Below are 23,666 nucleotides of genomic sequence, written 5' to 3' on the forward strand. Positions count from 1 at the left end.
GTTATTCCCCCCCCCCCCCCCCCCCGAATGTTATCACAGCTTCCATCTCAACCTGTACAGAGTGTCCTTTTTTGTTTGGTATTCAGTTGCTATATTATATCATTATCTGAACTTGATGTCCCCAAGTTGCCTCTTCAGTCTATATTGTCCTCCAATATCTTCAGTCATCAAATATACTCTATATTACCAAAAGTATTGGGACACCTGCCTTTACACGCACATGAATTTTAATGACATCCCAGTCAGAAGGGTTCGATATTGAGTTGGCCCACCCTTTGTAGCTATAACAGCTTCAACTCTTCAGGGAAGGCTGTCTACAAGGTTTAGGAGTGTGTCTATGGGAATGTTTGACCATTCTTCCAGAAGCGCATTTGTGACATCAGGCACTGATGTGGACAAGAACGCCTGGCTCGCAGTCTCAGCTCTAATTCATTCCAAAGGTGTTCTATCTGGTTGAGGTCAGGACTCTGTGCAGGCCAGTCAAGTTTCTCCACCCCAAACTAAAGCCTCGTACACACGCATCGATAGTTGGCCGTGAATTTTCGACCAACGTCCGATCGGCCGATTTTCGGCTTGTTAGTATGATGCTTCCGACAACCGACTCCGACTTTTCGGCCGAACAAAATCTGGTGTGCATGCTATAAAATTTTTGTTGGCCGTCAACAGAACGGCCGATTGTTCGTCAGTCAGTACAGATTTCGGCAGACAAAAATCTGATGACCAAGACTGGGCATGCTCAGAGAAGAAAAAACACACGAAAAGTGAACCAGAACATGACATCACTTCTGAAGTTGGTTTTTGTTGGCCGAGAAAATTCGTGTGCAGTCTAGAGCACATTTCAACCAACACAACAACACTGGACAAAAGACGGCCAATCGGTCGGCCGATAATCGCTGCGTGTGTACGAGGCATAACTCATCCATGTCTCTATGGACCTTGCTTTGTGCACTGGCCAAATCATTTTGTGGAGGGGGGATTTTGGTGTGAGGTTTTTTTTTTTCAGGGGTTGGGCTTGGGCTCTCAGTTTCTTAGTTCCAATAAAGGAAACTCTTAGGGTTTCAGCATACCAGAACATTTTGGACAATTTCATACTCCTAACTTTGTGGGAACAGTTTGGGGATGGCCCCTTTCTGTTCCAACGTGACTGCGCATCAGTGCACAAAGCAAGGTCCATAAAGACATGGATGGGTGAGTTTGGGGTGGAGGAACTTAAATGGCCTGCATAGAGTCCTGACCTCAACCGGATAGAACACCTTTGGGATGAATTAGAGTGGAGACTGCGAGCCAGGCCTTCTCGTCCAACATCAATGCCTGACCTCACAAATGCGCTTCTGGAAGAATGGTCAGACATTCCCATAGACACAAGAATGGTCAAACATTCCCATAGACACACTCCTAAACCTCGTGGACAGCCTTCCCAGAACAGTTGAAGCTGTTATAGCTGCAAAAGGGGGACAACTCAGTATTGAATCCTATGGACTAAGACTGGGATGCCATTAAAGTTCTTGTGTGTGTGTAAAAGCAGGCGTCCCTATACTTTTGGTAATATAGTGTATGTGTAGTGCAGCTGAGTAGTTGTGAACGACATTCTGGGCAGATCTACTGTTTTTTATGTGTTTGTAATGCCAATGATTTAATAATATACTTTTGAAATATCTAAGGGTCGTTTTACACATGGGCGCTCCGCTGTGTTCAGGATCCATGAACTGATCCTTGCTGAACCAGAACAGAGTGCAGTTTTGTAATATGTGTGCCAGTTTCGTTTTTGACAGCCGACTAAATGGATGTAAATGGAAGCATCCACCTGCCCATAGAAAAGACTCGCTTGGATCTTCCGATCAGGTCCATCTGCAAAAAAAGACAGCTGGACACGATCTGAAAGCCTGTGTGAAAGGGCTTTAAACCTATCGTGTGCTAGGTACTTTATTTTAAATTATCTGGTAGTTTTTTAGACCTTTAAAAAAAAAAAATTGTAAGTTATAGTTGTAATGCTTTATTTATATTGCACTTAAATTTAACGTGTGCAGACCTTTTTTTAACTAATTTCTATCAAAGGTTCTCCCCTATTTTACCTCATTCATTCCAAATGAACTTCCACCATCCTTGGCTATTTTCCAACATTGTATTAAAAATACAAACTATTTTAACAATTATATTTCCTTTGTTAATAATGTCACCAGGCCTAATAATAGCAACGTCCTTTTAATGCCATATTTAACAAGATAAATCATAGAATACAATGTATGCTTTAAATCTCTGGTAACACTAGTAAAACTATAAAAACAAGATTTTTTTTTTTTACTTTGAAATAATGGTTAGTACAGTAATTTTTATAAGACAATACGTACCAACAGAAAACCTTACTTACAGGGGCTGAAGCGAATAACATTTCTATTGTGAAATATATTCATGACTAGGAATGGAATGGTAGGTTATTTTGACTTGTGTAAAAGGTGAAAGTACTCATAGAAACACAAAGAAAGCATCTGACAAAGGAGCCTTGGTCCTTCCGAATCCTAGATTCTTTTTTTTTTTTTTTTTCAGCTACTCATTAAACTGTTATTTGTCCCGAACTATCACAAGTTAACCACTTAAGCCCCGGAAGATTTTACCCCCTTCCTGACCAGGGCCTATTTTGCGATTCGGCACTGCATGACTTTAACGGACAATTGCGCGGTCGTGCGACGCTGTACCTAAACTAATTTGGTGTCCTTTTTTCCCACAAACAGAGCTTTCTTTTGGTGGTATTTGATCACCTGTCCGATTTTTTGATCATGCGCTATAAACAAATAAAGAGCGTCAATTTTGCAAAAATAACAATATTTTTCACATTTTTTATATGAAATTCCCCCCCAAAAAAATGTAAAAATCAAAATTTTTTAACATTTTAGGCCAATTTTTTTTTTACCATATGTTTGGTAAAAAAAATCGCAAAAAGCGTATTTTGATTGGTTTGCGCAAAAGTTATTGCGTTTACTAACAAAGGGAAAGATTTTTGTTGTTTTTTTTTTAACACGTAATGGCAGCGATCTGCGTTTTTTTTTGCGGGACTGCGACATTGGGGCGGACAGATCGGACCCTTGACTGACATTTTTGACACTTTTGGGGTTACCAGTGACATTACTACAGTAATCAGTGCTATACATATGCACTGTTACTGTAAAAATGACACTGGCAGTGAAGGAGTTAACTGTATTGGAGAGGGAGGGGTTAAGTGTGTCCTAGGGGTGGGTTTCTAACTGTGATTGGCTGTGGCTTGATGTGTAAGAACAGTGATCAACGGCCCTACATAGTAGAACCGTTTGATCACCATTCATACACAGGGAGAACTGACAGGTGGCTTTGTTTACACTAGCCGCCTGCCTTTCTCCCGCTGTCACGGACGATCGCGAGTGCCCGGCGGACATCGGGTCCGCCAGGCACACGCGCGGAGGGTCTGTGACCGAGCGGGAGCGCGCATCCGGCGGTGCGCGCTCGCTCGCTCGCTCCCAAAACCCTTACAGGCTAGCGACGTAGCCCTACGTCGCTCTGCCTGTGAGGGGCTGACTGCCGACGTAAATAGTCGTGCGGCAGTCGGCAAGTGGTTAATGACCTCCTGGCTTGCTGCTTGTTGTAAAACTGGAGTAGCTGTGGTACATTAGTCTTTGCAGGATCATATTGTATATATTCTAGCATAGTTGTAAGTTGTTGCCCCTGGTTGGCTGAAATACTTTAAAGTAAAATTAAAGGCATTTTTTAATTTTATTTTAGATAGCATAAGGCTGAGGTCTAAGCCCTGTCAGGTATTGAGGAGAATTCCTTTCACTTCCTGTCCTAAAGCCAAAACAGGGAGTGATAGGAAAACCCTCCAAAGTAAAGGGATCTTTGGTTGGCACCTTTATTATCAGAACTTGTGTCCACAGTGGAGGTTTTCCCATCCATTACAGTTCTGGGGACAACTCAAAATTTGGGATTTTCTTTTACTTTCACTAATAATGATAAAGAAGACCAATAGAGTAGGTGGATCTCTCCAGCAGTGACACAGATTGCAATAAAACCTGACAGGTGTTATTCTTCTCAAAATTTAAAAAGAAGTTTTATTGACGGACACAGCTCCTGATCTTCTTACCCATTGGATTATACTGCCCCCTACAGGTGTAGGACACTAGGCAGAAAAAAATCTGGCTACACTTATGGGCAGTCCTAGGGGGTATACTCCCTCTCTCTGCAATAGGTACTCAGTTTTTTTCTGCCTAGTCAGAAGTAAGGACCTAGTTCCTCGCTGGAAACACTCTGGTCCTAGCACTTTTTAGATAGATTTTTTCTCCTGGTTCTTATTCTGTGAGATCTACAATCAACTGCCAGACTGGGCGATGGACTGGATAATCTGGATCCAGTGGTCACCCCAGTCTGGCCAGCGCAGGGCGTAGGGCGGGTCCATTGCGTCACAGCGTCACTTCCGGTTTGAGACTCCACCGCCGTGGAACGCGGAAGCTTCCCGGCGATTGCAACTGATGCGAGGCAGCTACCACGGCTTCTCATAGTGAGTGGATGCTACGTTCTTTTTTCTTCAGTTTATGATTGATACTTCACGAGGCTCCCCCTTTCTTTCTCCCCCTATGGAAACTCGCCAATCGGTGCTTGGTTGATTGTGGAGGGGGACCTTTGAAGATCCATCTTGCCTAACTTTCGTTTAGGGCAGGTTGTATATACAGCGCGACACCTAGTGGTCACACAGGTGATTGCAGCTGATTTCTCATTTTATTTTGGTTTATTCATTTACACGGGATTATTCCCTGATTTCACTCTACTTCACTTATATGGTTTCTACTGGCATGTTGCACTTTTGTTAGTAACAGTGCCAGGAATATTCACCAATATTTGATTATTTTATTTCCACAGTGGATTGATTTAATTACTTGTATATCACAATAAAAACACTGTCTATGTTATTTATTTATTGCACTTTAGCACTTTCTGGGTTTTATCTATCACACACCAGGATATTTTACCATTTTACTTGTACCCACTTGATACACAGTATATATAATTTTTTAACCCTTTCGGCTTATGGGACACACCCTCTCATTTATTATTGATTATAAGAGATTGCACTTTACTACTATTTAATTATTTATATGCACAAGGTAGCGCCGTTTACAACCTTTCTCTGCACTTCACAGTATTTACCATTGCCCTGGTGTCGCAAACTTTGACCAAGTGGGCTAAGCTTCTACACCGTGACCTGGAGGGGGAGCAGCTCCCCCCTGCTTTTGCGGAGCTGGCGGACCAGCTGGTCCAGGGGCTGCTGTTTATCTGTGATGCCTCTGTGGATGTGGCTCCCCTAGTCACTAGGCTCTCTGTTTCAGCAGTGGTCCTTCGGTGTGTCTTTTGGCTCAAATGCTGGTCTGCGGACCAAACTTCTAAAAAGGCCTTGACTGATCTCCTTTTCAAGCAGATTGCCTGTTTGGAGCTACCCTGGATGACATCATTAAGGGTCTCACAGGGGGGAAGAGTACCTTTCTTCCGCATGCTAGTAAGGGCAAGGACCCTTGCCGTAGACGTGGGCCACCCTTCTTGGCTCATTTTTCGTCCCTTAGGGGCGACTGACAAGGGATCATAGACTTTCAGAACCTCCTCTGGTGGATCCAAGCGAACCTGGTCTGGCAAGTCGAGAGTGGGCTTCTCGGGGCTGGGGGGACGTCTTTGCTGGTTTCCGGACCCGTGGTCCACAAAGTTATATGGTCCGGCTACAATATCGAGTTTCGTTCTTACCCTCCAGGAAAGGTTCTTTCCTCAAAACTTGTGCCTGTCAGCGGACCGCTTACAGGATCTTTTTGGGGTGGTGCAAGACCTGTTACTTCAAGGGGTGATTGCCCCGTTTCCATCATCGGAATGTTTGCAGGGCTTTTTTACTCAAACCTGTTTACAGTTCCCAGGAAGGAAGGCAAGGTGCGTTTGATTCTGGACCTCAAGGCGCTGAACTGCTTTGTCTGGGTGCAGATGTTCAGAATGGAGTCTATTCGCACAGTGGTGGCATCCCTGCATCAGGGGGACTTTCTTGCCTCTATCGACATCATGGATGTTTACCTTCACATTCCAATATGTGTCGGTCACCAGGGCTTCCTCTGCTTTGCTGTGGGAGAGGAGCATTATCAGTTTGTGGTGTTACCCCTTGGTCTCGCCTCTGCTCCTCAGGTCTTCACAGAAGTGTTAGCCCCGGTGTTAGCATTGTTACGCCAATGGGGGATCGCGGTACTGGGTTACTTGGACGACCTTCTTCATCGAGCGGAGTCTCCTACTGCTCTGGTGGAAAACCTGGAGATTGCCATATTTCCGAGATAAGTCTTGTCTCCATCCACATGTGCAGAATCCTTTGGCTTAAATGCTGGTCAGCAGAGCTCCCATGTAAGAAATGCCTTAGACCTCATTCACACTTGCAGATTCGGCCGTTAGCGATTACATGCGGGAGACCCAGCAGGGGTTGCGGGATATTAGTTGTGGGCGAAAGCTCCATTGAAATTAATAGAAGGCTGGCAGCTCCCACAGCTAATCATAGCAACTTGCATGCAATCACTCATGAAGCGATTACTTGTGAATTATCGGTCCTAGACGCAGACAGTCCAGGGACAATCATTCACAGGTAATCTCTCGAATTGTGATTACATGCAAGCAGCCTCAATTAGCTGAAGAAACTGTCAGCATCGTATTGCTTACAATGGAGCGTCTGCCCGCAGCTAATCACTGGAAACCTGTTTGGTCTCTTGCATGTAATCTCTAACAACCCCATTTGCAAGTGCGAATACCCTTTGAAAGTGAATATCTGTTTGGTCAATCCTTGGACAAGTACATCAAGTAGATAACTGGGGGCAACAGTACTCTCCTCCCCTGGAAAAGGAAGGCTCATGCTTTTTGAAGTAGAGTTTTGCTCCTGAGGTTGAATAAGTTTCATTTTGTCCTTCTCAGACCTTCATTGCCAAACGTACCATTTTTTTTACAGAAAGGCATAGCCCTCCAAAACAGCTAAATATGGTTCCAAGCCCTCTTCCAAGTGATGGGGTGGCTCCACTTTGAGTGGAGATACAAAATTTTGGCCTTCCTAGCCTTCCTTTTCCTAGGAAATATCAGATGTCTGGGTCAAAAGTGTAATTTCCAGGGACTGCAAACTGGAATTTGAGCTCTTCCTCCTGCCTACCTCCTTCATGCTTTCAAATTTGACTCTCTCCTTGTTAAGATGGGCAAATGTTAGTTATTACTCATGTGCCAAAAGAAAAGCACTTTCAAGGGTTCTACGCAAACCTCTTTATAGTTCTAAAACCAAATAGAGGAGCCTGGGCCATTCTGAATCTAAATACTCTCAACTTGTGGGTTCAGAAGTTGCACATGGAAACAGTATATACATCACACACATGAGCAGGCTAGGAACAGTCATAAACATACATGCACTCATGAAGTCAAATTAATCCCATTTGGCTGTTGTTTTTACATTCAAAAAGGTTTTATTGAAATTTTCCAATACGGGTATGCATCCACACAGCCAATATCTGTTTCAGCAAAGTTGCAGTAAGCTTTACAGAGCACAAAGGAAGAACATGGTAAAGGGAACATCAGAATATAACACCCGCATGGATTATTAACTAAGAGCAGCCTAGTTTGATTGGGCCATAATTATTATGCCTCACGTCCGAACATCAGAGCTGCCACAAGATTTTCGTCGCTGGCTATCCATAACTATGATAAATCTCAACAATCAGCATAATAGAAAGAACCCAGTGCATATAAGGAATTGGCTCTTTTTATACAACTGTAACCTCATGGCAAGAATCAGGGAAACATAGCCCCAGAGCGAGCAGCAGAAAGAAGGCAGAGAAAAGGGAAGAAAGAAAGAGATAAAGAGAAGGAGACCTAGAACTCAGAGTATACGAATCTCTAGGAATCATCCAAGTATGGGGGAGAGAGGTACCTGTACATTGTTTGCCCATGGTTCCCAAATATGTTCAAAGAGGGCCTGTTTAATATTATTATTTATTATTGTACAGGATTTATATAGCGCAAACAGTTTGTGCAACGCTTATTAAAATGAAGGCAGACATTACAGTTACAATACACTTTGTATAAAAGGAATCAGAGGGCCCTGTCCGTTAGAGCTTACAATCTATTTATCATTTATTACACTAGTCACCTTTTCATATATTATGATCCAGGATATTTTATGCTTCATGCGGCAAAAAGAAACACTGGGTGACTTCCATGCTCCCGCGATAGTAATCTTAGCCGCAAGAAGCAAAAAAAATGAAAAGTTTCATAGGGCATAGTATACCATCTGGGAGATCATTTAGCAGAGAAATAGAAGTCTGTTGGTCTACCGCAATCCCCATTATTTTGCGGATAAAGGAGAAGACTCAACTCCAGTAGCTCCTGTTGTGGGGACATTCCTGCCAGATGGGGAGCATGGTACCCCGCAAGGTGCATCCTCTAAAACAGTCTGCTGAAGTTAACGGGTACATCCTGGCTAGGCGAGAAGGAACCAAATACCATCTCATTAACACTTTAATACTCCCCTCCATCAAAGAGACATTTAATATACCCCTAAAAGAGACCAGGAGCCTGGAATACCAGATCTCAGGTTCCAGCAAGAAGTTAAGATCCCTCTCCCAAGCCAACATGTACGGGTGTTTCGAAGGGGAGGCAAGCAAAGATACATAAGCCATGATCAGGGCCTGAAGCCCTGATCTTTAGGACACCATTGCTCAGGTGTTAAGGACGGAGATTCAGAAGATGAACGAAGGGTCTACAAAAAATGGGCAATTTGGAAAAAATTAAATCGTTCAGTGGGAGGCATCTCTAGAGTTGTATTGCAATGGGATAGGGTAAAGGGCCCTCTATGCATGAAAAAATGTCCTATGCAGTATGAGCCTTTATCTATCCACCACTTAAAGACTCTGACTTCCATGCCTGGAGGGAAGGCTGGGTTATGAAATAAGTGATCTACAGTAGGGGAGTGAAGCCAGAAACCAACCCTGGGTTATTACGAAGGCGGTTCAATCTCGATATGATCAGAATGATAGCCTACCAGTTTGACCCTTGCTTGTGTGTGGTAATATAGGGTTCCCATGATATTGAGGAATCGTGCCCCAATGCCCCAAGCATTTAAGACCTCAAAATATAAGTGGCTGTTATTTTTAACATAGAAACACACACCAATTCTATCATTTTTTCTACAGGTGTAGAGCCTGTCATAATTTACAAAAGTGTCTCCTTGCATCAGCTCTGGACCATTGCCACGGATCCAACATTTCCTAAGAAGCATGTACTTGTCCCAAGCCCTGATCACACCTAAACGCTTTTCAGCTTGTAATACGCTCATCTCTGAAGTCTCAAAACGCCTAACAAGCAAAATCCCATTTATTTCAATGGCCCCTGTTCTCATATGAGCATTTTGTTGCCTCAAGCAAAACGCCCAAAGCTCAAAAAATTACATAAGCTTCTTTTTTTGGCAGATTACAAGCGTTTTTGTTAGATGTCAATGCCTGCCTCCAACACCTCTGAAAAATGACTGAAAATGACCCGAAAAAAGCCTGAAAACTATACGCTCAGGTGTGAAATGACAAGAACTCCATGTCAGAAGATGATTTTACCTGTAACGTCTTGGTGGAAGAGCCTGACACGATGAGGAAGGCCTCTCTTACACCTCTGGCTCGAGGCCTCTGATGGAGTGGACAGGTGGTGCAGGAGCGCAGATTGGCACAAATGCCTGTTGGTCTTGCTAGCAGTAGAGCCAAGCAGGGTATCCAGGCCAAGTAGAGGAGAGAAAAAGGACCACAGCGGTGCAGGGTAGCAAGGTAGTGGCAGGTAAGCAGTAGGCAGGAGAAGGCCAGCACTGGTGAAAGCAGACAGAAGAGATGCTGGCTGATAGCAGACCATGTGAGCACGCACTGATGGGTTGTAGGCAGCCGCTTGCAGTGGGTAGGACAGCAGCAAAGTCCAGTAAGCCGGGTCAGACTCTGATAAGCAGATCAGATACAGGTGCGTAGGGAGAAGTGTAGTCAGGGTACAGGCCAGAGTCAACAACAGATACAGCGATATAAATGCAATGGGAGCAGGCAAAGGTGAGAGGTCAGGAGACACACTGGGGTCAGTGCAGAAAAAAGTTCAAGAATGGTTAAGACAAGTCATATAGTTACATAGTTACATAGTTACATAGTACAGTGGTTCTCAAATCCGGTCCTCGGGACCCACTAACAGGCCAGATTTTAAGTATTACCTTGGGGGATGCAGGCTAGAATACTGCAATCACTGAGAAGCAAATGAGATCACCTGTGATGTAATTTAGTTATCTTGCAAACCTGGCCTGTTGGTGGGTCCCGAGGACCGGATTTGAGAACCACTGACATAGTAGGTGAGGTTGAATAAAGACAATAGTCCATCCAGTTCAACCTGTGTAGGTGTGTGTGACTGTAATCATCTAACATAGCCCTCAATCTCCTGATCCTTGAGATGTAAGTCTAAGAGTCTTTTGAAAGTCACCATACTACCCGCAAAAACCACCTCTTGTGGTAGACAATTCCACAATCTTGTAGCCCTAACAGTAAAGAACCCCCCACGTTGCCTGAGGTTAAAACGCTTCTCCTCTAATCGCATTGTATGTCCTCGAGTCCTCATGCAATTCCTTCGAATGAACAGCTTTTCTTCTAAGCTGAGATCCCCATTAAGATATTTATAAATTGCTATCATGTCCCCTCTCAGACGTCTTTTCTCCAGGGAAAATAAATCGAGCGATTGCAGCCGCTCTTCATAGGTAAGGTCCTCCAACCCCCTAATCAGTTTAGTTGCCCTTCTCTGGACTTTCTCCAGCTCCAACACATCCCTCCTGAGGACTGGCGACCAGAACTGGACAGAATACTCCAGATGCGGTCGGACCAGAGTTTTATAAAGTGGAAGGATTATAGTCTTATCTCTGGAATACATCCCTTTCTTTATGCATGCTAATATTCTGTTGGCTTTGGAAGCTGCCGCTTGGCATTGCATGCTGTTGCCTAATCTATCATCAACTAAGACTCCCAGATCCTTCTCCATTTTTGATTCCCCCAAGGGTTCCCCTCCTAACGTGTATTGTGTTTTTATGTTTTTGGTCCCCAAGTGCAAAACCTTACACTTCTCCACATTAAACCTCATTTGCCATGTCGTTGCCCACTCCGTAATTTTGTCCAGGTCATTCTGTAGGATATCTGCTTCATGCTGTGCAGTTATTGCCCTGGCCAATTTTGTGTCATCTGCAAAAACTGATAACGAACTACTGATCCCGTCCTCAATGCTGTTTATGAATAAATTGAACAAGGTTGGTCCCAGGACTGAGCCCTGGGGCACCCCGCTTACTACCTCAGACCAGTCTGAGTATGCGCTGTTTATTACTACCCTTTGGACACGGCCTTTTAGCCAATTCCGTATCCAAGAGCAAACCCTGCTGTCGATACCTGCAGACCTTATTTTATAAATTAAGCGCTTGTGGGGAACTGTATCAAACGCCTTAGCGAAATCCAAGTACACCACATCCACTGGTCTCCCCCTATCTAGCTCACAGCTCACTTCCTCGTAGAATGCTAAGAGATTGGTTTGACAAGATCGCCCATTTGTAAACCCGTGCTGGTTACTACTGATGATGTTGTTATCTTTAGCATACTCTACGATATAGTCCCTTATCATCCCCTCCAAAAGTTTACATATTATTGATGTCAGACTGACAGGCCTATAATTTCCCGGGATATGTCTCTGGCCCTTTTTGAATATCGGAATCACGTTAGCCTTCCTCCAATCCCCTGGTACATCTCCTGTCCTAATACTGTCAGCAAAGATCAGGAACAGTGGTCTAGATATAACCATACTGAGTTCCTTGAGCACTCTCGGATGTACGCCATCCGGGCCTGGTGATTTGTTTGTGTTAAGTTTATCCAGTCTTTCCCTGATTTCCCCCTCTGTTAGCCATAGTGGCAAGTCCTGTGTATTACTACTAACCATACAGTCATGGTCAGTGTACCCTTCCTTTTCCTGCGTAAAGACTGACGAGAAAAAAGAATTCAGCACGGTTGCTTTTTCAGTGTCCTCTGTAACCATCCTCCCATCATCGCTAATTATGTGTGCAATATGCTCTGCCCTAGTTTTTTTGCTGTTGATATATTTAAAGAATTTCTTTGGGTTTTTTTTACTATCCTCCGCTATTTGTCTCTCAAAGTTGATTTTAGCCATCTTGATTTCGTGTTTACACTTCTTATTTTCCTCCTTGTATTGCTGGAAGGCCAATACAGTGCCCTCTGATTTATATTTCTTGAAGGCCAATTTTTTTCCCCTAATAAGTTTTTTAACGCTACGGTTTAGCCAGCCAGGTTTGGCTTTGTCTCTTCTAAATTTATTCCCCATAGGAATGCACTGCAAGATGCCTTTGCTTAATATTGTTCTAAAGCATTCCCATTTTTCCTCTGTGGTCAGTGATCCCAGGGTTTGGTCCCAGTTTACCCTTTCCATCAATGAGTACAATTTTGGAAAGTCTGCCCTTCTGAAGTTTAGGGTTCTTATGTTCCCCACTTGCCTTTTTATATTGTTATTTATACTAAATGTGATCATCCTGTGATCGCTAGAGCCCAGGTTGTCCTGGACTCCTACCTCCGAGATTATGTCTGGGTCATTAGTGATCAATAGATCCAGGATAGCATTCTCTCTAGTAGGGGAATCCACCAACTGCGACATGTAGTTATCCTGTAAGGTTTCCGTGAATAGCCGGGCCTTATGCGAGTGTGCAGTCCCCTCTTCCCAGTCAATGTCGGGATAATTGAAGTCCCCCAATATGATGACTGATCCTAGTTTTGCCGCTTTACCTATTAGTGCTAAAAATTCCAGCTCTACCTCCTCCCCTTGGTTAGGTGGCCTATAGCAAACCCCCACAACTACTTTTCCCTTATCTTCTTCCCTATCGAGTTCAACCCACACAGATTCTAAATCCATGCTCATCCCATCCGTAATGTCACTCCTTTCTAGCACCTTTATATTGTTCTTGACATAGAGACATACCCCTCCCCCTCTTTTACCAACCCTGTCCTTCCGGTACACCGAATACCCTTGGATATTGGCCAGCCAGTCATGTGAGGGGTCGAACCAAGTCTCCGTTATTCCCACAAGGTCTATGTCCTCCTCATGTACTAACATGTCCAACTCATCCATCTTATTAGCTAGGCTCCTGGCATTAGCATATACCCCTCTTAGTTTTACGGAAGTTAAACGTGATTGGCGGTTTTGTTTATTTCTGTTTGGTCTGCTGTTCTCCCGCACAGACCCGCCAATTGATGTTGTTGACCTACTGTCGCTATTGACCCTACAACTGCCTTCAGTCCTCTGCTCCCTCCTGACTGATTCTATTTCTGAGCCCTCCCCCCCGTCTCCTAGTTTAAAAGCCCCTCCAACTCGGTGGCCATCTTTCTCCCCAAAAGAGCTGTACCGTCCCCATTAAGGTGCAGCCCATCCTTACTAAAGAGCCGGTAGCCGACTGAGAAGTCAGCCCAGTTCTCCAGGAACCCAAACCCCTCCTTCCTACACCAATTCCTCAGCCACTTGTTAACTTCCCTAAGCTCCTTCTGCCTCTCCTGTGTGGCTCGAGGTACAGGCAGTATTTCAGAGAAAACCACCTTGGAGGTCCTTTTCCTCAATCTATTACCTAAGTCCCTCAAATCGTTCTTAAGGATCCTCCACCTACCTTTAACTTTGTCATTAGTGCCCACGTGCACCATGACCGCTGGGTCATCCCCAGCCCCGCCCAACAATCTGTCTGCCAGATGTGCGATGTGCCGAACTCGGGCGCCCGGTAAACAACAAACTGTTCGGTTCACGAGATCTTTTTTACAGATTTCCCTCTCTGTCCTCTTGATAATTGAGTCCCCAACTACCACAACCTTTCTAACCTTTCCTGAGTTACGGCCCCCCTTCTTCCTGGAGCCGTCCCTCCCCTGGCAGCTGGGGGAGGGCGCATGCTCCAGCTCTGCCACCCCTGAGTTGATATCCCCCTCAACCTGCAACTCGGCAAACATGTTAGGGTGTACCAACTCAGGACTGGCCTCCCTGACTCTCCTCCCCCTAACATTCCTAACAGTCACCCAGCTGCGTACCTCTGCTGCTTGCGTCTCCTCTATTCCTTCCTCCTCTATGCTGACCCCTGCCAGCGCCTGATGGGTAAAGTCCAAGCTCCTTTCCAGGTTGTAGGTCCAAGTCGGGTCAGTAACTGGAATCAAATGGAGAGTAACAAGTCTCATGTTGCATGGGAATGCTGTAGATGAGACAGCACTGATCCAGAGCACTGGCTCAGTTTAAATAGCCCGCTTGGCGCCATCATTGGTGACAGATGCACTCACAAGCCATCCAGAGCGACAAAGGTGTAACATTTCCCCTCCTATTTTGACAGAATTGTCACTAAAGAGTGGGGACAACCAAAGCGTCCCCTTGTGGTCTCTAAGCGCTTTGCTAGGCGATACACCTATAAGGAGTCCCTTCTTAAGAAGCGGACTGTTCCACTGGTGGTGGACCCTCCGGTTTCCAGATTAAAAAAGGCAACCATGATTCCGATTGAAGAGTCCCCGGCCTTTAAGGACCTGTCTGACAGGAAGGCGGAGGCTGTGGCCCGCAATATGTACACCCTGGCTGGTTCAGCATTGAGGCCGATATTCACCATTGCCCTCATGTCACAGACTCTGACCGAGCAGGCTAAGCTTTTACGCCATGACCTGAAGGGAGAACAGCTCCCCCTGCCTTTGCTGAGCTGGCAGACCAGCTGGTCCAGGGGCTGCAGTTTATCTGTGATGCCTCTTTGGATACAGCTCCTCTAGTGGCTCGGCTTCCGACTTTGGAATGTTTTCAGGGGTTTTACTTAAACCTGTTTACAATCCCCAGAAAGGAAGGTAAGGTGCGTCCAATCTTGAACCTCCAGGTGCTGAACTGCTTGTGCAGGTGCAGAAGTTCAGAATGGAGTCTTTTCGCATGGTGGTGGCTTCCCGGCATCAGGGGGATTTTCTTGCCTCCATCAACATCAAGGATGCTTACCTTCACATTCCAATATGTGTCGGTCGCCAGCGCTTCCTCAGCTTTTCCATGGGAGAGGAGTATCATCAGTTTGTGGAGTAACCTTTTAGTCACTGAAGTGTTGGCCCCGGTGCTAGCATTGTTACATCAGCAGGGAACCGCGGTCCTGGGCTACTTGGACAACCTTCTACTGCGCTGGTGGAAAACCTGGAGATCTCCATACAGACCCTGAGGAAGTTTGGCTGGATTCTGAATCTTCAGAACTCTGCCTTGGTTCCTTCCACACAACTAGACTATCTGGGTCTAACTCTAGACTCGACCTTAGCCAGAGTACTCTTTCCTCTGGACAAACTCCAGAAACTGCAGGCTGCAATTCGCCTCCTGCTGTCCAGCAGATGGTCATTCCTCTGGACTTGCATGCGAGTGCAGGGCCTGATGGTGTCTACCTTTGAGGCGGTCCCGTTTGCACGGTTCCATATGAGGTCCCTGCACGGGAGATTCTGATCAATTGGGACAAGACTCCACAGTCTCTGGACAACCAAATCAAGCTGAGCCAGAATGCAAAAGGGTCCCTGATCTGGTGGCTTTCTTTTCCGGCACTCCGGCAGGGCAAATTCTTCCTCCTCTTGTATTAGACGGTTGTCACCATGGATGCCAGCCTGTCGGGGTAGGGAGGCGTTCAACAGAAATTCTGCTCTGGGGGTCTGAACCCTGGAAGAGTCCAGACTACTGATCAGTATCCTGGAGCTCCGAGTGATCAGACTGTGCCTGGAACATTGAACGGATAATCTCCAAGGATGTCCAGTGTGTATTCAATCAGACAATGCCACAGCCTTGGCTTATGTCACTCACCAAGGGGGCACAAGAAGTGTCCTGGCGGCTCTGGAGGTAGATGGCATTTTCAAGTGGTCAGAACGTTCATTCCAGCCCATTCCGCCGTACATATTCCCAGGGTGGCAAACTAGCAGGCAGATTACCTCAGTCGGCAGGCGTTGGACCAGAGGGAATGGTCTCTTCATCTGGAGGTGTTTCATCAGTTTTGTCTCCAGTGGGGTACCCCCCCCCCCCCCAAGGTGGATCTGTTGGCAAATCGCGGCACAACAGAAAGTTGTTGCAGAGGTTCATGGCACAGTCACTGGATCCTCTGGCGGATGCCACAGACAGGCTGGTGTCCCTGTGGGGGTCATTATCGTCTGATTTTACACCTTTCCTCCTCTCAAGCTTCTGCCAAGACTTCTACGCAGAATCGAGGCAGGAGGGATTCTGGTCATCTTAGTGGCCCTGGACTAGCCTCGCCAGGCCGATCTGGTGCGGCTGGTCGCAGATATTCCTTGAGAGGAAGGAAGCTTCCTCTCAGGGAGGATCTGCTGTCTCAAGGGTCAATCTTCCACGCTACTTTAGTTGCTGGCTTTGACGGCTTGGCTGTTGAAAGCCAGGTACTGAAGGATAGGGGTTTGTCTGAATCGGTGATTCCAATGCTGTTAAAAGCTAGGAAATCTACTTCTAGAAAGTTCTACCATCGTACATTGAAGACGTACATCGCGTGGCGTGAGTCCCTTGGGGTTCATCCTTGCTCCTTCTCAGTGGCTCAGATCTTGACCTTCCTTCATGGGGGGTTGAACAGAAATTGGCCTTGAGTACCATCAAAGGCCAGGTGTCAGTTTTGGCAGTCTTCTTTCAACAAACCTGGCCACACACTCCCTGGTGTGTACCTTTCTTCAGGGTGTTCGCCATTTGGTTCCTCCAGTGCAGTCTCCGTTGCCACCTTGGGACTTCAATTTGGTGCTTTCGGTCCTCCAGAAGTTTACCTTTGAGATTCTTTGGGAGATTCCCTTGTTTACACTTTCTCAGAAGCTGGGAATTAAGACATTGTGTTGACTGGCGGCATTATCCTGCTGTTTACCTTTCTTGGTGGTTCACAGAGATAAGGGGGTTCTTCGCCCCTGTCTGTCATTCCTTCCAAAGGTTGTCTCTGATTTCCCGTTTGAATGAAGACATTGTGTTGCCTTCCCTGTGTCCCAGGCCAAAACATCCTAAGAAAATTGCCTTGCATGCCTTGGCTGTGGTTCAAGCAATTAAGGTGTACCTGGCAGCTACGGAGTCTTATAGGAAGTCAGACTCTCTATTTGTGCTTACGGATGGGTCTCGGACGGGGTTGTCCGCTTCCTCTGCGACCATTCCCAGATGGATCAGACAGATGGTGGTGATTCAGGCCTATTCCATTAGGGGCCAGGTTCCTCTTTTCCCTTTCAAGGCGCACTCTACTTGGGCGCTCAGTGCCTCCTGGCCCTTCCGTCATCAGGCGTCAGTGATGCAGGTTTTCAGGTGGCCACTTGGTCGTCTGTGCACACTTTCACAAAGTTCTATGAAGTGGATCTGCGGATGCCTCCTTTGGCCGCAAGGTTTTGCAGCCTGCTGTTTAGAGGACTTGGTCCTCTTTGAGGGTGTATTGTTTTTTTCAGGTGGGCTCCAGTTGTTTTGGTTGAGCCCCTGTTGCCTGGTTGGCTACTGTTTTTAGCCTTGGGAATGTTTTGCTGTTCCCACCCTCATGTTCAACACTGCTTTGGGACATCCCAATGGTTAAGAATATCAGGAGCTGTGTCTGTCAATGAACGAAAGAGAAAATTGAATTTTTGACTTACTGTAAAATCCAGTATTTTCTCTGACACTGCTTGTAACAAAACGGAGTACCTATAGCAGAGGGAGTGTACCCCCTGGGACTGCCCATAGGCGTAGTCAGACTTTTTTTCTGCCTAGTGCAAAGAACAAAAAAAGAAACTCATCCTGCATCAGGTGGACTTTACTAGGATAGATGTGCGACTATATCAAACATGTAGAGGTATCGAAGAGTATATTTATTTGAACATAATAAAAATGTATCACATAGCATCTATTTAGCATCGATACATCATAAAAACATGTGAAAACAAAACATAACAAAAAACATGATAGAAATATGACCCCAAAGGCCCATTTTGACACCTTCCCCAATACGGATAATACCAATTGGAAACCTGAACTGGAGGTGTCTGTGTGTAGAGGTCACCTCCACAGGTCAACGTGTTTCGCTGTATTGCGTAGCTTCTTCAGGACCAAAAAAAGGAGGCAATTACATTCTGCTGAACATAATAACCATCAATTAGGTATGTATAAAACAAACACATATTAAAATGCATGTACGCGTTTAATTTTTAAAGTAGAGAGGGAAAACAAACACAATTATCCTAGTGTCTATCCTAGTGCTTAGTGTCCTACTTCTGTAGGGGGCAGTATAACCAATGGTAAAGAATATCAGGAGCTGTGTCCGTCAATGAACATCAGAGAAATGGATTTTACAGTAAGTCAAAAATCCCATTTTCTTGTCCTGACACAAGTACAGTAAAGGGAACGCTCCTCAGTGAGAAGACAGACAGTGATACAGATTTTACTGGAGTTCTGTTTTAATCAAAATTACATTTAATTTAATTATAAATGTATTGGGAGTGTAAAATTTCAAGGATGTACTCTTTTTAATGCTAAGTGTTTTAGCAATGATTACATTGGAATCAAAGTGACAGCCTGTTCAGTTTAATAATTACTCCATGCCTCCCCTTAAATTCTGTTTAACTAATATGGGAATGAGATGCAGGAGTGCTACCTGTAAGGTGAAGATCTTGTCTCAGGTGGCATCTTCAAATATTGAAACCGTCTATCTAAGGGTTGAATAGTTATTTGCTGCCAGATTGCGAAGGGCTCTGAGAAGAAAGTTTCAGTGCTGAAAGAAATATAGTATATAGTATTTCCAATCACCTAGGATGGATTTCTGCCTTGGAGCCAGTCTGGGCCCGTGACTTAACTTCCAGTTATCTCATCAGTGTTGTCCTGCCTGGGGCTCTTCTAATCTCTTGTGGATGCTGCTGATACAATACTTCTAGGGATCTCATGGAGAAACAGAGCTTCCAGTGTACACCACGTAACGGAGACGGCTGACTTTGGCGGTGTTCTTTATGCTCCCTGGCAGGGGAAGACTTTGTTCATGTGAGCACACATAGCCTCAGAAGGTAACCCATTCCGTTTTGTAAAGGTTAATAAAACCTTTTAAAATTTTACATATTGTTTGGATTTTATATTAAACCATAAACCTTCAAAATGGGCCAAGTTTCTGCAGTGTATGAGAAAAGTATAGTACAAAATACAAACAGTGTTTACCGTTGCATACTGTGGTTTTTCTTTTCCTGGTTTAAAGTGTATTTCCACTTTTGCAGGAAAACATCGTGATAACATATATTTATACGCTACCTGTTTTCATACTTATAGCATAACCTAAAGTAATTGTAAACGTATTTATTTATTTTTTTATAACAAACATGTTACACTTACCTGCAATCGTTTTGCACAGAGCAGCCCTGGTCCTACATTTCTTGGGTCCTCACCAGGTCTCCTGGCTCCTCTCCCCTGCCGAGTGCCCCCATAGCAAGCAACTTGCTATGAATGGACTTGTGTGGGCTTGATCCTGAGCGGCGCTCTTTGTGTCCATTGACACACAGAGTGCGGCTTAGCCCCGCTCTCCTTTTCAGCTCACTGGCTGTAGACAGCAGCAGAAGCAAATGGTTGTTTTTTTAAGTATGTGAATTGGAACACACACACACATATATGTATATATATATATATATATATATATATATGGAAAAACAAATTTAAACCCGCGCTACACAATAGTAATAAATTATTCAGTGAAAAAAACTGTGAAAGTGTGCAGCTGCTGCAAACACTAAGAAAATTCTTAGAATAAATGAATAAAAGCAAATTTATGCAGCGCTAGCAACAAATTTGTGACAAAAATTAATTAAGATGAAACCAATCATATAAATTCAATATATATTAATAAAATATATCAATTACATTAAAGTGCATAAATATTCTATAATGATAAAATATAGTGCATGATTAAACTCAAAATTAATAAATATAATTTCCAAGTGAAAAATTTAAAGTGCATAAATAAATATAATTTGCATTAATAAATATAATTTCCAGGTGAAAGATTTAAAGTGCATAAATGGTGAAATATAGTCCTTATTGATGATCCGAAAAGGTGCCAAAATGCCAAGTGAATAAGGTGCTTGTGAGGTGAAGGTGCCCTCTTGGTTCCCCACTCACCGGACCTTCTAATGACAGCCGTCTCTTCCCTGGACAGTTCTGTACACCGCTCTTCCCGAACTCCTACACTCTGTCTCTGGCCGGCTACAAAAAATGACAACTCTGGGACAAACTCCTCCAGTAGCACCCGGAAGTAGAGTCGCTGTCTGAGCCTCTCTTGCCGCCGGTGTTATATACTATATTACCAAAAGTAGTAGGACGCCTGCTTTTATACGCACAGGAACTTTAATGGCATCCCAGTGTTAGTCCGTAGGGTTCAATATTGAGTTGGCCCACCCTTTCTTTGCAGCTGAACTGGAATACATATATATATATATATATTTACAGTATATACTATATTACCAAAAGTATTGGGACGCCTGCCTTTACACGCACATGAACTTTGATGGGGCATCCCAGTCTTAGTCCGTAGGGTTCAATATTGAGTTGGCCCACCCTTTGCAGCTATAACAGCTTCTCCTCTTCTGGGGAGGCTGTCCACAAGGTTTAGGAATGTGCCTATGGGAATGTATGACCATTCTTCCAGAAGCACATTTGTGAGGTCAGGCACTGATGTTGAACAAGAAGGCCTGGCTCGCAGTCTCTGCTCTAGTTAATGCCAAAGGTGTTCTATCAGGTTGAAGTCAGGACTCTGTGCAGGCCAGTCAAGTTCCTCCACCACAAACTCGCTCATCCATGGACCTTTCTTTGCGCACTGGTGTGCAGTCATGTTGGAACAAGAAGAGGCCACCCCCAAACTGTTCCTACAAAGTTGGGAGCATGAAATTGTCCAAAATGTCATGGTATGCTGATGCGTTAAGAGTTCTCTTTACTGGAACTAAGGGGCCAAGCCCAACCCCTGAAAAACAACCCCTCACCATAATCCCCCCTCCACCAAAGGATTTGGATCAGTGCAAAAAGCAAGGTCCATAAAGACATGGATGAGCGAGATTGGGGTGGAGGAACTTGACTGGCCTGCGCAGAGTCCTGACCGCAACCCGATATAACACCTTTGGGATAAATTAGAGCGGAGAATGGGTGCCAGGCCTTCTCTTCAACATCAGTGCCTGACCTCACTAATGCGCTTCTGGAAGAATGGTCAAACATTCCCATAGACACACTCCTAAACCTTATGGACAGCTTTCTCAGAAGAGTTGAAGCTGTTATAGCTGCAAAGGGTGGGCCAACTCAATATTGAACCCTACGGACTAAGACTGGGATGCCATCAAAGTTCATGTGCGTGTAAAGGCAGGCGTCCCAATACTTTTGGTAATATAGTATATACTGTAAATATATATATATATATATATATATATATATATGTATTCCAGTTCACATACTTAAAAAACAACCATTTGCTTCTGCTGCTGCTGGACGTTATCAAAATGTCAGTAGAAAGCTGTAGCTGTAGAAGAAGTTTTTCAGCTTTTTTGCAGTAGCGTTTTTCAGCATTTTTGAGCTTTTTTCAGCTGTAGCGAGTTTTGTAGCTTTTTTCAGCAAAACTATACTTTTACAAAAGCTTATGGTTCAAAAACGTTTAAAAAACGCTGAATAGCTGCATTTTTTATTATAAAATCCAATTGTTTAGTACAATCTAAAAGATGATGTTATGCTGAGTAATTAGAGAGCAAACATGTCAAGCTTTAAAATTGCGTCTGCCCGTGGAATAGCGCCAAATCGCGATACCTAAAAATCTCCATAGGCAACGCTTTAAAAGCCTTTACATGTTACTAGTTTAGACTTACACAGGAAGTCTAGCACTAAAGTTATTGCTCTTGCTGTGACAATCACGGCAATACCTCACATGTGTGCAATCGCCTTCTACGTATACATGCAGGAACTACATGCACGTTCGCATTTATGCGTGAGTATGGGGGAAACAAAGGGCGCTTAAAATTTTCTTTTTCTTTTTCTTTATTTTTTTTATTTAATGTATTTTTTTTTTTTTAACACTGTACCTTTTATCTTTGTACCTGTAATTTTTTTTGATTAACTTTATTGCTATTACAAGGAATTAACAACATCTCTTGTAATATCATGGGCCATGACATGTCCTCTTTACAGAGAGGTTTGGGGTCATATCAACCAGGTAAGGACCTAGGATATACCTCACATGGCCTAAGTGTCGGTTCACACTAACGCGGCACGACTTCGGGGGCGACCTGTGAAGTCGCGGGCACCGTGACTTTGGCGTGACTTCATATAATGAATGTCAATGCAAGTCGCTCCGATGTCGCCCCGAAGTAGTACAGGAACTACTTTCTAAGTCGGAGCGACTTGAGTCGCTCCTATTAGAACGGTTCCCGTAGCGGTGCATGGACCGCGACTTGTCAGGCTGACCAGTCGCCTGACAAGTCGCGGTAGTGTGAATGGGCACTTAAAGTGATATTAACCACTTCTGGACCGGAAGATTTTCCCCCTTTATAACCAGGCTATATTTTGCGATTCGGTACTGTGTTACTTTAACGGACAATTGCGTGGTCGTGCGACGTTGTACCCAAATAAAATTTATGTCCTTTTTTTCCCACAAATAGAGCTCTCTTTTGGTGGTATTTTCACCTCTGCATTTCTCTCTTTTGCGCTCTAAACAATAAAATTGTGACAATTCTGAAAAAAAAAAAAAAACAATATTTTTCACTTTCTGCTATATAACATTCTCAAAAAATTTTTTAAATCAAAAGTTTTTTAACATTTTAGGCCAATTTGTTTTCTGCTACATATTTTTGGTAAAAAAAATTGCAATAAGCATGTTTCACATTAGGAATGGTGTACCTTTCATCATAGGCCTTGTTGACTCCTCTCCAAATATAGCATTTATAGTTGCGGCCAAAAAGCTCAATTTTGGTCTCATCACGCCAAATGACTTTGTGCCAGAAGGTTGTCTCTGTGCAGTTTGGTGTATTGTAAGACGGATACTTTGTGGCATTTGCATAGTAATGGCTTTCTTCTGGTGACTCGACCATGCAGCCCATCTTTCAAGTGCCTCCTTATTGTGCATCTTGAAACAGCCACACCACATGTTTTCAGAGAGTCCTGTATTTCACCATTTGTGGGTTTTTCTTTGCATCCCGAACAATTTTCCTGGCAGTTGTGGCTGAAATTTTAGTTGGTCTACCTGACCGTGGTTTGGTTTCAACAGAACCCCTCATTTTCCACTTCATGATTTGAGTTTGAACACTGTTGATTGGCATTCTCAATTGCTTGGATATCTTTTTATATCCCTTTCCTGTTTTATACAGTTCAACTACCTTTTTCCGCACATTTTTTGACAATTCTTTTGCTTCCCTCATGACTCAGAATCCAGAAACGTCAGTGCAGCACTGGATGAAAGATGCAAGGGTCTGTCAGGAGCTCAGAAACTCATTGACCTTTTATACACACACTAATTACAAGCAAACAGATCACAGGTGAGGATGGCTACCTTTAATGTGTGCATGTTATCAGGCCATAATCACCAGGGTATGTAAACTTTTGATCAGGGTCATTTTGGTAGTTTCTGTTGTCATTATGAT

General features: G+C 44.2%; 1 protein-coding gene across 5 annotated transcripts in view; it reads left to right on the forward strand.

Annotated features, from left to right (window-relative positions):
* SHANK3 (SH3 and multiple ankyrin repeat domains 3) overlaps positions 1 to 23,666 on the forward strand; it is a 669,097-nt gene that overhangs the window by 339,975 nt on the left and 305,456 nt on the right. The gene's annotated exons all lie outside the window — the stretch shown is intronic.

Source organism: Pelophylax lessonae (assembly GCF_965119305.1).
Source record: "Pelophylax lessonae genome assembly, chromosome: 4".
NCBI classification, from domain to species: domain Eukaryota; kingdom Metazoa; phylum Chordata; class Amphibia; order Anura; family Ranidae; genus Pelophylax; species Pelophylax lessonae.